The sequence below is a fragment of the Silene latifolia genome, chromosome 10 (assembly GCF_048544455.1).
Source record: "Silene latifolia isolate original U9 population chromosome 10, ASM4854445v1, whole genome shotgun sequence".
In the NCBI taxonomy this organism is placed as follows: domain Eukaryota; kingdom Viridiplantae; phylum Streptophyta; class Magnoliopsida; order Caryophyllales; family Caryophyllaceae; genus Silene; species Silene latifolia.
The window spans coordinates 42,782,601-42,795,095 of record NC_133535.1 but is presented as its reverse complement, the minus strand read 5'-3'; positions in this window follow the sequence as shown (position 1 = coordinate 42,795,095).

The following is a 12,495-nucleotide window of genomic DNA, read 5'->3' as shown; positions in this document are numbered from 1 at the left end:
CCATGACGATTTTTGTAAAATCAAAACTCCTTTTAAAGTGTAAATTTCGAAAAAAGGCCCATCATTAGCGCAAAACCAAATCGAAACTCTGTCCATTTGTCGAGTCAAATTTCGGGCCCAAGCCCATTTCAAAAACCTCACTTCGAGTCCACTCCTACAACTACACTATAGTTGACTAGGACACACATTTTCAAACTTGGTCTTTTCTTCAAAAGCTCACTGACACAAGTGGCACACACCCATTTCATGAGTCAAAACTTTTCTTTCTTAGTAAGTGTGCTATAATGGTCGATTGTGTTTTGATTCGTCGTCGATCTCTTATCCAGTTTCCAAGATGCCTGAAACAAGCGACGCGAACTTCAATCAACTCCAAGATAGTAATGATCGAATCCTAGCCGCGCTGACTCAAATCCAAGTTACTCAAGACCAAGTGCATGATCGCCTTGACACCATCGAGGGCCGGATCTATACCGTAGAAACGAGGATTCCTCCTCGAGAAAGTGAAGTCGTTGATGACTTCGTGAATGATTTCAGGGACGACCCCTCCCATGGGTGTGATCTGCGGTGAAAAATGACTCCAATACTTAGAGGAGCAATTGATGTACCTCAAAGGGGATGACATTTATAGGGAGAATAATCGCAAGTATGAGGCCGTAAATTCCAAGTTGCCAACCAACTTCAACATGACGGATATCCCTAAATTCAAGAGGCATGAGAACCCTTTGAACCATATCCGTGCCTTCAAGGATTACATGTTTATCAAAGGCATCAAACCCGAGATGCTCTTAAGAATCTTTCCTTCATCTCTTGACACCATCCCAAAGCAATGGTTCTACTCTCTAGAACACAAGAATATCGCTACTTGGGAAGATGCCGCGATCGAGTTTGCTAAGCAATATGCGGATAATGCTGAGATCCAAGTTAACATGCGCACTCTGGAGGTTCTTACCCAAAATGACAAAGAAGGTTTCACCAAATTCCTAAGTAGGTGGAGGAAGACTAGTACCCAACTAGTTGAACGCCCGGATGAGGCTACCCTTGTGGAGAAATTCGTGGACAACTTAAAGCCCATCTATGCCAATCATTTGAGGTACCAAAACATTAAAACTTTTAAGGACTTAACCGTACTAGGAACAAGGATCGAAGATGACATCCGTAAAGGGCTCTTGTCCAAAACGGTAGGTCGAGGATATCAAGGCTCAACAAGTCGTTCTTACGGCTCCACTAGCAAGACCGATGAAGTTAACCTCCTCGAGCCATCCAAGAAGAGTACCCCACCAAGGAAATTTACAAATCTTGGGGACACATACTCCAATGCTCTAAAAAGGCTAATGAAACAAGGCAAACTCCAACCCATAGGACCTACTCCCGAACCTGAAAAGAAGTCCAAGTTCTGGGACGAGAACTCATACTGTGAATATCATAGGGGCAAGGGGCACGACACAGAAAAATGCTACAAATTGAAAAATGTGCTTCAAGACATGATAGAGGATGGTCGACTACCAAGACCGCCGGGAGGTAAGCCCAACAACACTCAGAATCCTCTTGGAATTCTAGTGATCACCAGTGAAGAATATACCTTGAATTATTCACACCTCATTTCTCCAGTCAAAGACAAGATCCACGCAATCGAGAATGAAGGGTTCTACTCTACCATTTCCCCTACCATCGCCGACTTCATCGCATGGGCAAGAAGTGTGGATATGCAAGTTTGGGAATTAGAAAATGTGGTGACAACTTTACATGACCCCAATGCGACACCCAAAGAGGCCATTAATCTTTTCTCAAAATGCCACTATGCAAGAAATAGTCGCCGTGGTTGATAAACTAGTCGACCAAATCACACGACTAGAAGACGAGATCATGAGAATGAGGGAACTAGCTACAATCAATGGAGTATGGGCCGATGATGATGAGGACGAGTATCTCATTGAACACTCCCTGGTCAAGGAAATAGTCCAAAATAGCGAAGACCAAGATGTGGACCACCTAATCCGTTCAGGGCGTCCATATCAAAGTACTACTCAAAATGGTCCAACCAACGTTGTCACACCAAACGATAACGAAGATGACTCTACTGATCATTTGCTCAAGCAATTACAGAAGACAAAGGCTGATCTTTCAGTCTGGCAATTAGTAGCAAGCTCGTTCCCACATCGCCAAGCTTTACTGCAAGCTTTGGCCAAGCTAAATGTAGCACATAACTCCACACCCGACGATGTAGTCAACTTGGTATTCCAAGAATCACCGAAGCTAAGTAATCCTATTACTTTCTCAGACGAATATTTGCCACCCTTTGGCGCTAGTCACAACTTGGCTCTTTACATCACCGTCGTTTGTCTAAAGAAGAATGTGCCAATGACCTTGGTTGATGATGGCTCCGCGGTCAACGTCATACCTCTTAAAAATGTCATACAAACTAGGCATGAAACAGTCGGATTGGACCCCTACCAATCAAGGTGTCCGTGCATATGATGGTACACGACAAAAGGTCGTAGGACTCGCTAACCTAACCATAGCCACAGGGCCAATTGAGTGAAAGGTTAACCTCCAAATAGTGGACATCGAAGCTTCTTTCAACATACTTCTGGGAAGACCTTGGATTCACGCTTCCAAAGCAGTAACATCCACTCTTCACCAAAAGATCAAAATTCCACTAAATAGAAAATTGGTGACGATCACTTCGTCACCCATTAAGGCGATAATCGAAAAGAAGTCGAATAATCAAGTCCTTGCGGATCCAGTATATGAACTTGGGGGCTTTCAAAGCATAAGTGTCAGAGAAAGTGAATTGGCACCCCTATACTACGATCCCTATTCCAACTTGGTGGTCAACCACATACTCAAATCCCAGGGATACTTCCCTGGAATGCCTTTGAACCCTATCCGAAGAAACACCTTCGCACCCTACAAGGAAGGCAACTCAAAAAGGATACCACTTGGGCTAGGATACAAACCCACTAAAGAGGAAGTTCTCGAGATGCTTGCTCAAGTTCAAAACCGTAAATACGTAGGAGTCTAAATGCGACCCTATCTCCCTACCCTAAATGGATACTTTGTTAAGGAAGGAAGTTTAGAACTCTTTCACGGATTTCCCGAACCTTGGCACTATCTCGAAAGGAAGCTAGCCGGAATCGATATCTTTCACGATTGCTACTTCATTCCTCCAGAAACGGTTCCTACCGTCAAAGCTCGTCAAGCACCTTGCTTAGACGAACAAGCTGTTAGTCTATTGTTTGGAGAAGATCGATTTGTTCGAGCCGCGCAGGATGAGATCATTACTATGATACTTCAAGATGACCACTTCAACCCTACCGCGTTAATCACAGAAACAAACGCGAATCAGCAGAAAGGATGGAGAAAGTCAATCAAGTGGACCAACAATCAAGGAAGACTCTTTAAGCTCACCACTGGAGAAGGAGAGATGTTCAAAGGAGAACCAGAAGACGATGAATTTGAGTCAGATTCGGAGTCGGCGTCAGAGTCAGAGTCTAGAGAAGTCACTAAGGAGTCTCCTCCTGTCGTCATCCCCATTCCCTTTGTTTCTCCTAGCTTAGTCTCAAATAGCAACAGTAGTTCGGGAAATGTCCCAACAACTGTCCCTTTACCGCCACTGACCACAGATCAGATGGCTTCTTTGTTTCAACTTTTCTCAAACTTTAATATGAATAAATCAGGTTCTGCTTACTCTTTGTGTTATCTTGAGTGCAATTCTGTTTACGATGATACTGAGGATGACCCAAACCCAGATTCAATTGAGATACCTCCCTACATAGCCAAGGAAATACTACAAGAGGGGGAAGGGGGACCAGTGATAGAGAACACCGAACCCATCAATGTAGGAACCGAACTAGAACCCCAAGAACTTAGGATAGGGACGACCTTGAGCCCCACCGAAAGGGCCAGTTACATAGACCTCCTAAACGAGTTCAAAGACGTTTTCGCTTGGTCCTACAAAGACATGCCAGGGACCGACAGGGATATCGCTGAACATAGAATCCCAATTAAGCCAGGTTTCAAGCCCGTAAAACAGAAGCTTCGTCGAATGAAGACAGAATGGGCTCTCAAGATCAAGGAAGAAGTCGATAAGCAATTCAAAGCTGGATTCATCAAAGTTTCCGAGTACTCTGACTGTGTAGCCAACATAGTACCTGTACCCAAAAAGGATGGGAGAATCCGTGTTTGTGTTGATTTTAGAGACTTAAATAAAGCAAGTCCTAAAGATGACTTTCCTCTACCACATATCGACATATTGGTGGACAATACCGCAGACCACGCGTTACTATCCTTCATGGATGTGTACGCAGGCTATAACCAAATCAAAATGGCCATAGAAGACATGTATAAGACCGCCTTTGTCACTCAATGGGGAACCTATTGCTATACGGTCATGCCGTTTGGGTTAATCAATGCCGGAGCTACATATCAACGCACCACGACCACACTCCTACATGACATGATGCATAAAGAAGTTGAGGTATATGTAGATGACATGATTGTCAAGTCCAATGATAGAGAAGGGCATATTGCGAACCTTTGCAAATTCTTCTTAAGGTTACGAAAGTACAACATAAGGCTCAATCCTCAGAAGTGCACATTCGGAGTAACATCTGGCAAACTCCTGGGATACGTCGTAAGCCGACGAGGTATAGAAATAGACCCTTTTAAAATCAAGGCTCTGATCGAAATGCCACAACCTCAAACAGAAAAAAAAAGTCAGAGGATTCATGGGTAAAGTACAATACATAAGTCGATTCATATCGAAACTCACCATGATTTGTGAACCTATCTTCAAGAAGCTGAAGAAAACAGATCACACCATTTGGGATGATGACTGTCAGAAGGCATTTGACCAAATCAAGGAAATATTAGCTAAACCACCCGTGCTCATGCCACCTCAACGAGATCAACCTCTTGGTCTGTATCTCACAAAGTGATCGAAATGACCATGGGCGCCATGCTAGCTCAAACCGTAGGAAAGGAAGAAAGGGCTATTTACTACCTTAGTAAGAAGTTCTTGGAGTACGAGTGCAAATATTCACAACTTGAAAAGACATGCCTCGCTCTTGTGTGGGCAACGAAGAAGCTACGACATTACATGCTTAGCTACTCCGTCATAATATACTCCAAAATGGATCCAGTCAAATACCTCTTCGAGAAACCCGTCCTCAACGGACGATTAGCAAGATGGACTTTGATGCTCTCAGAGTTCGATCTCAAGTACGTGCCCCTGAAAGTTATAAAAGGGCGCGTCGTTGCCGAATTCTTTGCAGAAAATCCCATCAATGATGCACAAACAATAGATACTTGGTCATTTCCAGACGAGGATATACTCCAAAGTGATGTAGACTCCTGGGACCTTTACTTCGATGGAGCATCAAACTTAAGAGGATTTGGAATAGGAGTGTTGCTCATTTCTCTTGAAGGCGAGCATACACCGATCTCTGTCAAACTCGACTTTGAGGTGACAAATAATGCTGCAGAATACGAAGCTTGTCTCATTGGACTACGGGCGGCAGTAAGTTTAGGCATTAAAAACCTCCGAGTACATGGGGATTCATCCCTGATCATCAATCAAGTTACGGGATCTTGGAAAATCCGAAGCGAAAGCTTAGCACCTTATCAAGCCAGGTTAGACCAAGTTGCCCAATTCTTTGATCACGTGACCTATCTACACCTACCTCGGGAAGAAAATCAATTTGCGGATGCTCTTGCAAAACTCGCATCTTTGATTAATATGCCAGATGACATGGTGGAAATGCCTTTGTGTATCGAACGATGATCATAGCCAGCTTATGTCCACCAAATCACCGATGAAGAGGAAGTCACAGAGGAGCCTTGGTTTCAAGCAATCCTAAATTTCAAGCTCAACGGTACCTACCCACCAGATATGGACAAAAGGGGACAACGTGCTATACGTCTACTAGCTTCCCAATACGTTCTCATGCAAGGAGAACTATACAAAAGAACACCTCTTGGTGTAATCCTACGTTTCCTTGATCATTCACAGGCGCGTAAAGTAATGGAAGAAGTTCACGATGGAGAATGCGGTCCTCACATGAGTGGGCCCATGATGGCAAAGAAAATCACACGTTTGGGGTACTATTGGACCACAATGGAATCCGATTGCATCAAATACGTAAGACATTGCCACAACTGCCAAATCTTCGGGAATGTACAGCATGTCCCTCCTTCATTGCTCTATACAATGACATCTCCTTGGCCATTTTCTGCCTGGGGAATTGACATAATCGGGAAGATAACCCCAGCCGGAACTGGAGGTCACTGTTTCATCCTAGTGGCAATCGACTATTTCATCAAATGGGTATAAGCGGCTTCCTACACTAGTCTCACGGCTAAAAACGTGGCAAAGTTCATACAGAACAACATCATCTGTCGATACGGTTGCCCACATGAGATCATTAGTGATAATGGATCACATTTCTAAGCTGAGACTGAGCAATTGCTAGCCAAGTACAAAATTAGGCATCACCACTCTTCGCCATGTAGACCAGAGACTAATGGCGCGGTAGAGGCGGCAAACAAGAACGTTGTCACAATTCTCAAGAAAATGATTGACAACTATCGAGATTGGCCAAGAAAAATACCCTTTGCTTTATGGGGATATCGCACATCAGTTAGGACGCCCACTGGGGCCACCCCTTTCTATTTGACCTATGGCATGGAAGTCTGACGACGGTCGAGTTAGAAATACCATCCTTGCGTATCTTACTCGAAAGTCAAATCCCGGAAGCCGATTGGAAGAGGGATAGATATGAAGAACTCATCCTCCTGGATGAACGTAGGCTACGCGCATTGCATAATGTCCAAACATATCAAGCACGTATCAAACGAGCCTTCAACAAAAGGGTCAAGCCAAGGAACATCAAGGAAGGAGACCTAGTACTCAAGTCGGTTAGAGCTCTTTTACCTGTCGATCCACGGGGAAAATTCAAACCTAATTGGGCCGGGCCATTTCTAGTCAAGTCCATACTTCCAGGGGGTGCGGTTAGAATTACAGACCTAGATGGGAATGAATTCGCCAACCCGACAAACCTTGACCAACTAAAACGGTATTATGCCTAGAATAGGATCAAAAACGCGCCTCGCGTAACCTCACGTGTCGCTCTTGTGGCACTAAAGAAACAGCCCCTGGCCAAGCTGAAATAAGCCAATGTCACTCTGGTATTGCATTTTGACAATTCGTCATCCTCATATCATCAAATAAACTAAATTTTCACCTTAAGAGTAAGTAAAAAGCTCATGCTTATCTTCTAAGTTCATTACAAGCTCTTGCTTAGAACAATTATTCTTTTACATTTACTCGAACTACGCGCAAGGGTTTGATTTCATTTTTAAATGAATACGTAGGCAATCCTTCACAGGATACAACCCATTAATTTCAAAATGTAAATAGAAGGACATTTGCAATCGCATTTGGAATTCGACAAGAATAAAGTGACAACGGTTTCATAACCAATTAACCTCTTTTATTCATTTCTAATAATAATACGTTACATAATAATAATGCCAAGTAAAAATGAAAAGTAGGCTAGGATTCTAAAAACCCTACCTTCTTATTACAATAATAATAATAATAATAAATAATAATAAGGACATGGGCTATTCCTCCATCTTCCCTTTGCCCTTGTCATTTTTGTCATGCTTCTTGTCACGACCTCGAGCTGGACGCTCTTGCGCCACTTCGGACCTAATCACCAACGGTCTTTCTCGAGGCCTAGCCTTACCATTCTTGTCAACCACTTTGTCCATTACAGGAGAGGTCTTCGTTTTCTTCGAAGGATGAACAACTCGAAACCCGGCTTCTTCCTCTCCCTCAGTCAGATGCTTCTCTTTCTCCTTTTCCACTTCGCGCACCTTGTAGTCAACGGGCTCGCGCTTCCTCAATCTCTCACGCTCCTCTGGAGTAGTAGCTTTCCTCCACCGCAGATAGGAGTCCGACACCCATAAGGCACTAACAGAAGAGTTCAAGAACCACACATTTCTTTGAGCCCATTTAATGGCCCACTCCCTTCGACTCTCAGTAGTAAGCGCCACGGCGATCTCGGGACAAAGTGTCAAGCTTCGGGATCATCTGCTTCATTCCAACTTGTCTCATCAACCTCTCCGGGAAGATGCATACCATGAATTCCAAGCCAGGAATGCGCACAAATCGGGTAGGATCCAAGGAAGATACTCCAGTGACAAATTTGAGATGCCACCATAGTACAACCCATCTAATCAAAGGGCCATCATCACTCTTCAGTTTGTTTCCCCAGTAATTGCAGACCCGAGTGAAGTCCACCAAGTAAAGCCTAGTCCTCATTGCAATCGAACGAGCATGATAAGAAGGAACATGAACTGGGGGCTCGATCAATCGAAGGCGCTCCATAAGCTAGACCTACCAAAAGCGGGTATTAGACATAAAAAAAAAAACAAAAAACAAAAAAACGAAAAAAAAAACGAAAAAGAAAAACGAAAAAGAAAAAGAAAGAAAGAAAAAGAAAAAGTGTTCTTTTACCTGCAAATTAATGGGACTTCCCAAATACGGTAGGTCGCGATTGGCTTTCCTATTATCCAAGCCCAATAGGATCTCTCCTAAACATAAACAAGCTGGGCTCCTGTGCAGCTCCATTTGCTCAATTAGGCCCAGGAGACGGGGATCACCTCTCAAATCTTCATCAACATGCCCTTGAAGGACATATACATGCAACAAGCAACATCCAAATGCCCTTCGCCTAGCAACATAAGAAACGGTGGGGTCGGCCTTGTTAATGAATCGGTCAATAAAGTCCAACATCCGCACTCCTTTCGAGGTCACTAGACGGTCCACCTCAATTCTAGACAATCCAAGCAAATCTCTAAATTTGTTCTTATACCCTTGTGAAGTAGAAGGAATAGCAGACAAGTGTTCTGGGTCCCACCCACCAATCGCAGCAATTTCTTCAGGAAATGGACAAATGTCACCTCCGGGGAACGCAAAAACATGATAATTCGGGTCCCAATAATCAAGACAAGCATCTAGGAATGGTTTGACAACCTTGATAAGCTTCAAACTCAACAAAGATCCAAGATTATAAGCACCCATATCGTGCTTCTCCATGTTGGAAAACTCATTGGTCCACTCTTTTAGACGAATCTCCAAAGTATTCATGATGAGTGAGAATTTTATGTAATAAGACGAAGAAGAGACGGAAGAATTGTGTGAATAAAACCTCCATCGACGTCTCTATTTATACTAAAATCTCTTTCCAAAAATCTGCCAGAACGGATACACTTGGGAACAGGCGCAGCACCTGCTGCGCCTCTTCAAAGGGACGCAGCTCCTGCTGCGCCTCTTCCTCAGCCTTGTTTCTGTGAATATCCGCGTTGGATCTTTCCTAAATCCTTTAACGAATAATTTCCTATACCTACGAGTTATTGTTTTGGTAAACACGTCAAGATTACCATAGTTTGTGTTTCCTAATTTCGCGGATGCGCATTTCGAGGCAATATCAGCATTTTCGTCATTTTAGCATACTTACATAGTTATTTCTATTTTTCTTTTTCGGGGAATCATTTCTCCAATTTAATGTAATCTATTTCAAACTTATATATTTCTTTTATTTATTTCTTTTCTGGCGAATCATTTTGCTCCCGTCCTATACTACATTTATAACTTATAGATTTCTATTTTTTCTTTTTTTTAAAGGGGTAACCCTCCCTACCGTCCGGTCATTTCCGACAAATTTTTTGCATTTTTGCATTTTTTCGCATTTTTTTCACACTTGTGAGTCATTTGTTTTGCGCTAATTTAGGCCATACATCGTCAAATGTATGTTTTACGTAAATTTCGGCAGCATGACGGCGTAAACCGTCATCTACCAAACCTGTCCAAAGCTAACATGCAGGTACAAGCAACACAACCCAGCAGCAAAGGCACTCAGGCCATCATATATACAACCAAAAAAAATGTACAACAAACTGGGGGCTTGAGCCCCAAGCAAAATCCAAAATGTCCAAAAATGTAGGTCCTAAAATGTAGAAATGTGCAAGATACAAACAACAACAAAACGAGGCTACTGCCAGTCGCCCTCTAACTCCGCAACTCTCGCCTCGAGAGCAGCAACCTCGGCATCGCGAACCTCGAGCTCTCTCAGCAGACGAGCTCTCTCCTCCCGAGACTGGGCAAGCTCTCGCTCCAGCTCACGCTCCCTCTGCAAGCAACAAAATTGGCTCATGTCAATCATTTCAAGCAATCATAAGAAAATAAGAAAATTCAAAATGAGGAAAGGTTCATACCTGACGACCTCGACCGCCGACAAGTGCCTCGACGGCAGTAGCTCGCAGCCGGTTGGCTACCCTCCATAACGCCACGAACCGAGACGGCGCAACCTGCATTTTCAAAAAAGAGGTTCTCAATAATTGGATAAGTTCAATCAAATGTGTTCTTATACAAAAGATCATACAAATTAGAGGCTCACCCTCCAAACCAGATGCTGCCAATCATCCAGGCCAGTATCGGTCACAGCCACGTCAAAGTCACGCAGCTCGGAGATCGCCGTCCTCCCGGCCGCGTCAGTGTACTCAAGGGTCTCGGGGTACTCTGGGGGCTCGATGCCCGCCACCTCGACCTCCTGCAAAGCCAAATGATTCCCATTAAGCAATGATCTTTCATCGTATTCTCAAAAATCAAAAATAAAGAAGGATAAAATACTTACCACAACCGGCCAGTACGCCAACCTCCCGTAGAGGAACGCCGAGTAGTCCTCGCCAGGAAGAAGGAGGGCGTCACCACCAACGCCAGCCAAGTCAGCCTCTCTCTCAGCCTCAGAAGGCTCCCTGAACATCGTCCTAGGAGGATCGATGGGAACCATAAAAAAATCCCAAGAGCACTGACGAGCCAAGCGCTCGCCCAAGTACCACACAGGACCCATCGACGTCCTCAACAGCAGTCGACTCGAGCTCCTAGGTCGAAGGACCTCAGCAACAAAAAGAGGCGCGCCAGCATACTCCGCCCAAGGCCTGGGCACCCACTGGGAAAAGATAAACAAAGAAATCATTCTTATGATCGGTTTAAAAAGTAATGAAGAAGCCAAACGAATATAAGTGAGATGCTCACGCTGTCCAACTGAAGAGCGTTCACGTCCCGCCGGTAGACACCGTGAAAGGAGCGCTTGCTCCTCGTCCGACACATCACCCAATCCCTCACGACGGGATAGGCCTTCTCCAGCGGCTCCGTCCTCTTGGGCGAGAGGCTCGGAAAGTAGGAGTACACCCACGCCTGTGAAGCAAGATAGTCAATAACGATCTTTCGCAACTTGATAAGGAAAAGAAGTGATTATTAGTCCAAATGAAGGTTCATACCTCCAACATTAGTCCAGGGCCGACAGCACCAGGAGAAGTCCCCTTCTCCATCAACTCCGGACGAACCATGGCCCTCATGAAGCGGATGAGGACCGCGAAGCCAGCAGTGACCTAGTCCCAACGTCCTAGGGAGCTCAGGTCAAAAAGGAAGGGAAGAAGCTTCGTCGACAGCCTCTCTCCCTTATCTCCGAGGTAGATCGAAGACAAGAACCACCAGAGCCACAAGCGGACCCTCTGCTCAGCTGTACAGGGAGGAGGAGCCGTCTCTCTCCCGTCAATCACCACCAGCGCCGGGGTCTTCCCCGCAAAGTAGTCTCGGACATAAGAACTCGGCACCAAACCGGACCAGAGCGGACCTTCGGCGACAAGTTCCAGCCGATCAACCTCCTAGCCTCGGCCGAGTCCACCCTCATGGCAGTCTCCGGCCACTCCACCTCCTCAGTCCCACACGGCAGCCCAGAGATCATGCCGTAGTCCTCCAACGTGACTCCCACCTCACCAAAAGGCATGTGAAAAGTGGAAGTCGTGTCCCAGAATCGGTCCAAGAAAGCGCGGACCAGGCTAAGGTTAGCCCGCAGCTTCCTCTTTGCGATATCCCTCTAAGCTTGCACCAAGGCACCAAACGCTCCCCGCTCGATCATGGCGCGCTCCTCCGCCGACAGCCTCTCGTTGCACTCCTTCGCCGTCGTGTAGTCCGAGAACGATCTGATGTTCCCGGCCTCCTATTGTGATTTGAAACAAAAGCTATCTTTAGTTTCAATAAAATTGGAAGAGATATGAGCAAGTAAGACGAAAGAATATGAGTGATGAGTAATGAATTCAAGATTACCAAGCTCTTCACCCTTCTATAGGACAGGTGACCCTCCGCAGCCCAAAGCAAGTGCCTGCTGTCCCAGGATTCAGCCCACGCGGGTGCTCCCCTCAGCTGACGACCTCCTCGTCCCACGTTGGCTCGCCTCGAGGCCTCCTCCTCCTCAGCAACCTGCTCCTCGAGGATCTCGTCCTCGTGAACCTCCCCATTTGTCCTAGCGCGACAAAAAGCCTCCTCGAGAGCTCGAGAAGGGTCAACAGCAGTGTTTATCTCCATGGGAGCTCTCCCAGAAGTAGAAGCCTCGTCACCTGCAAAATTAAAGCAAATTAGGGCCGCGT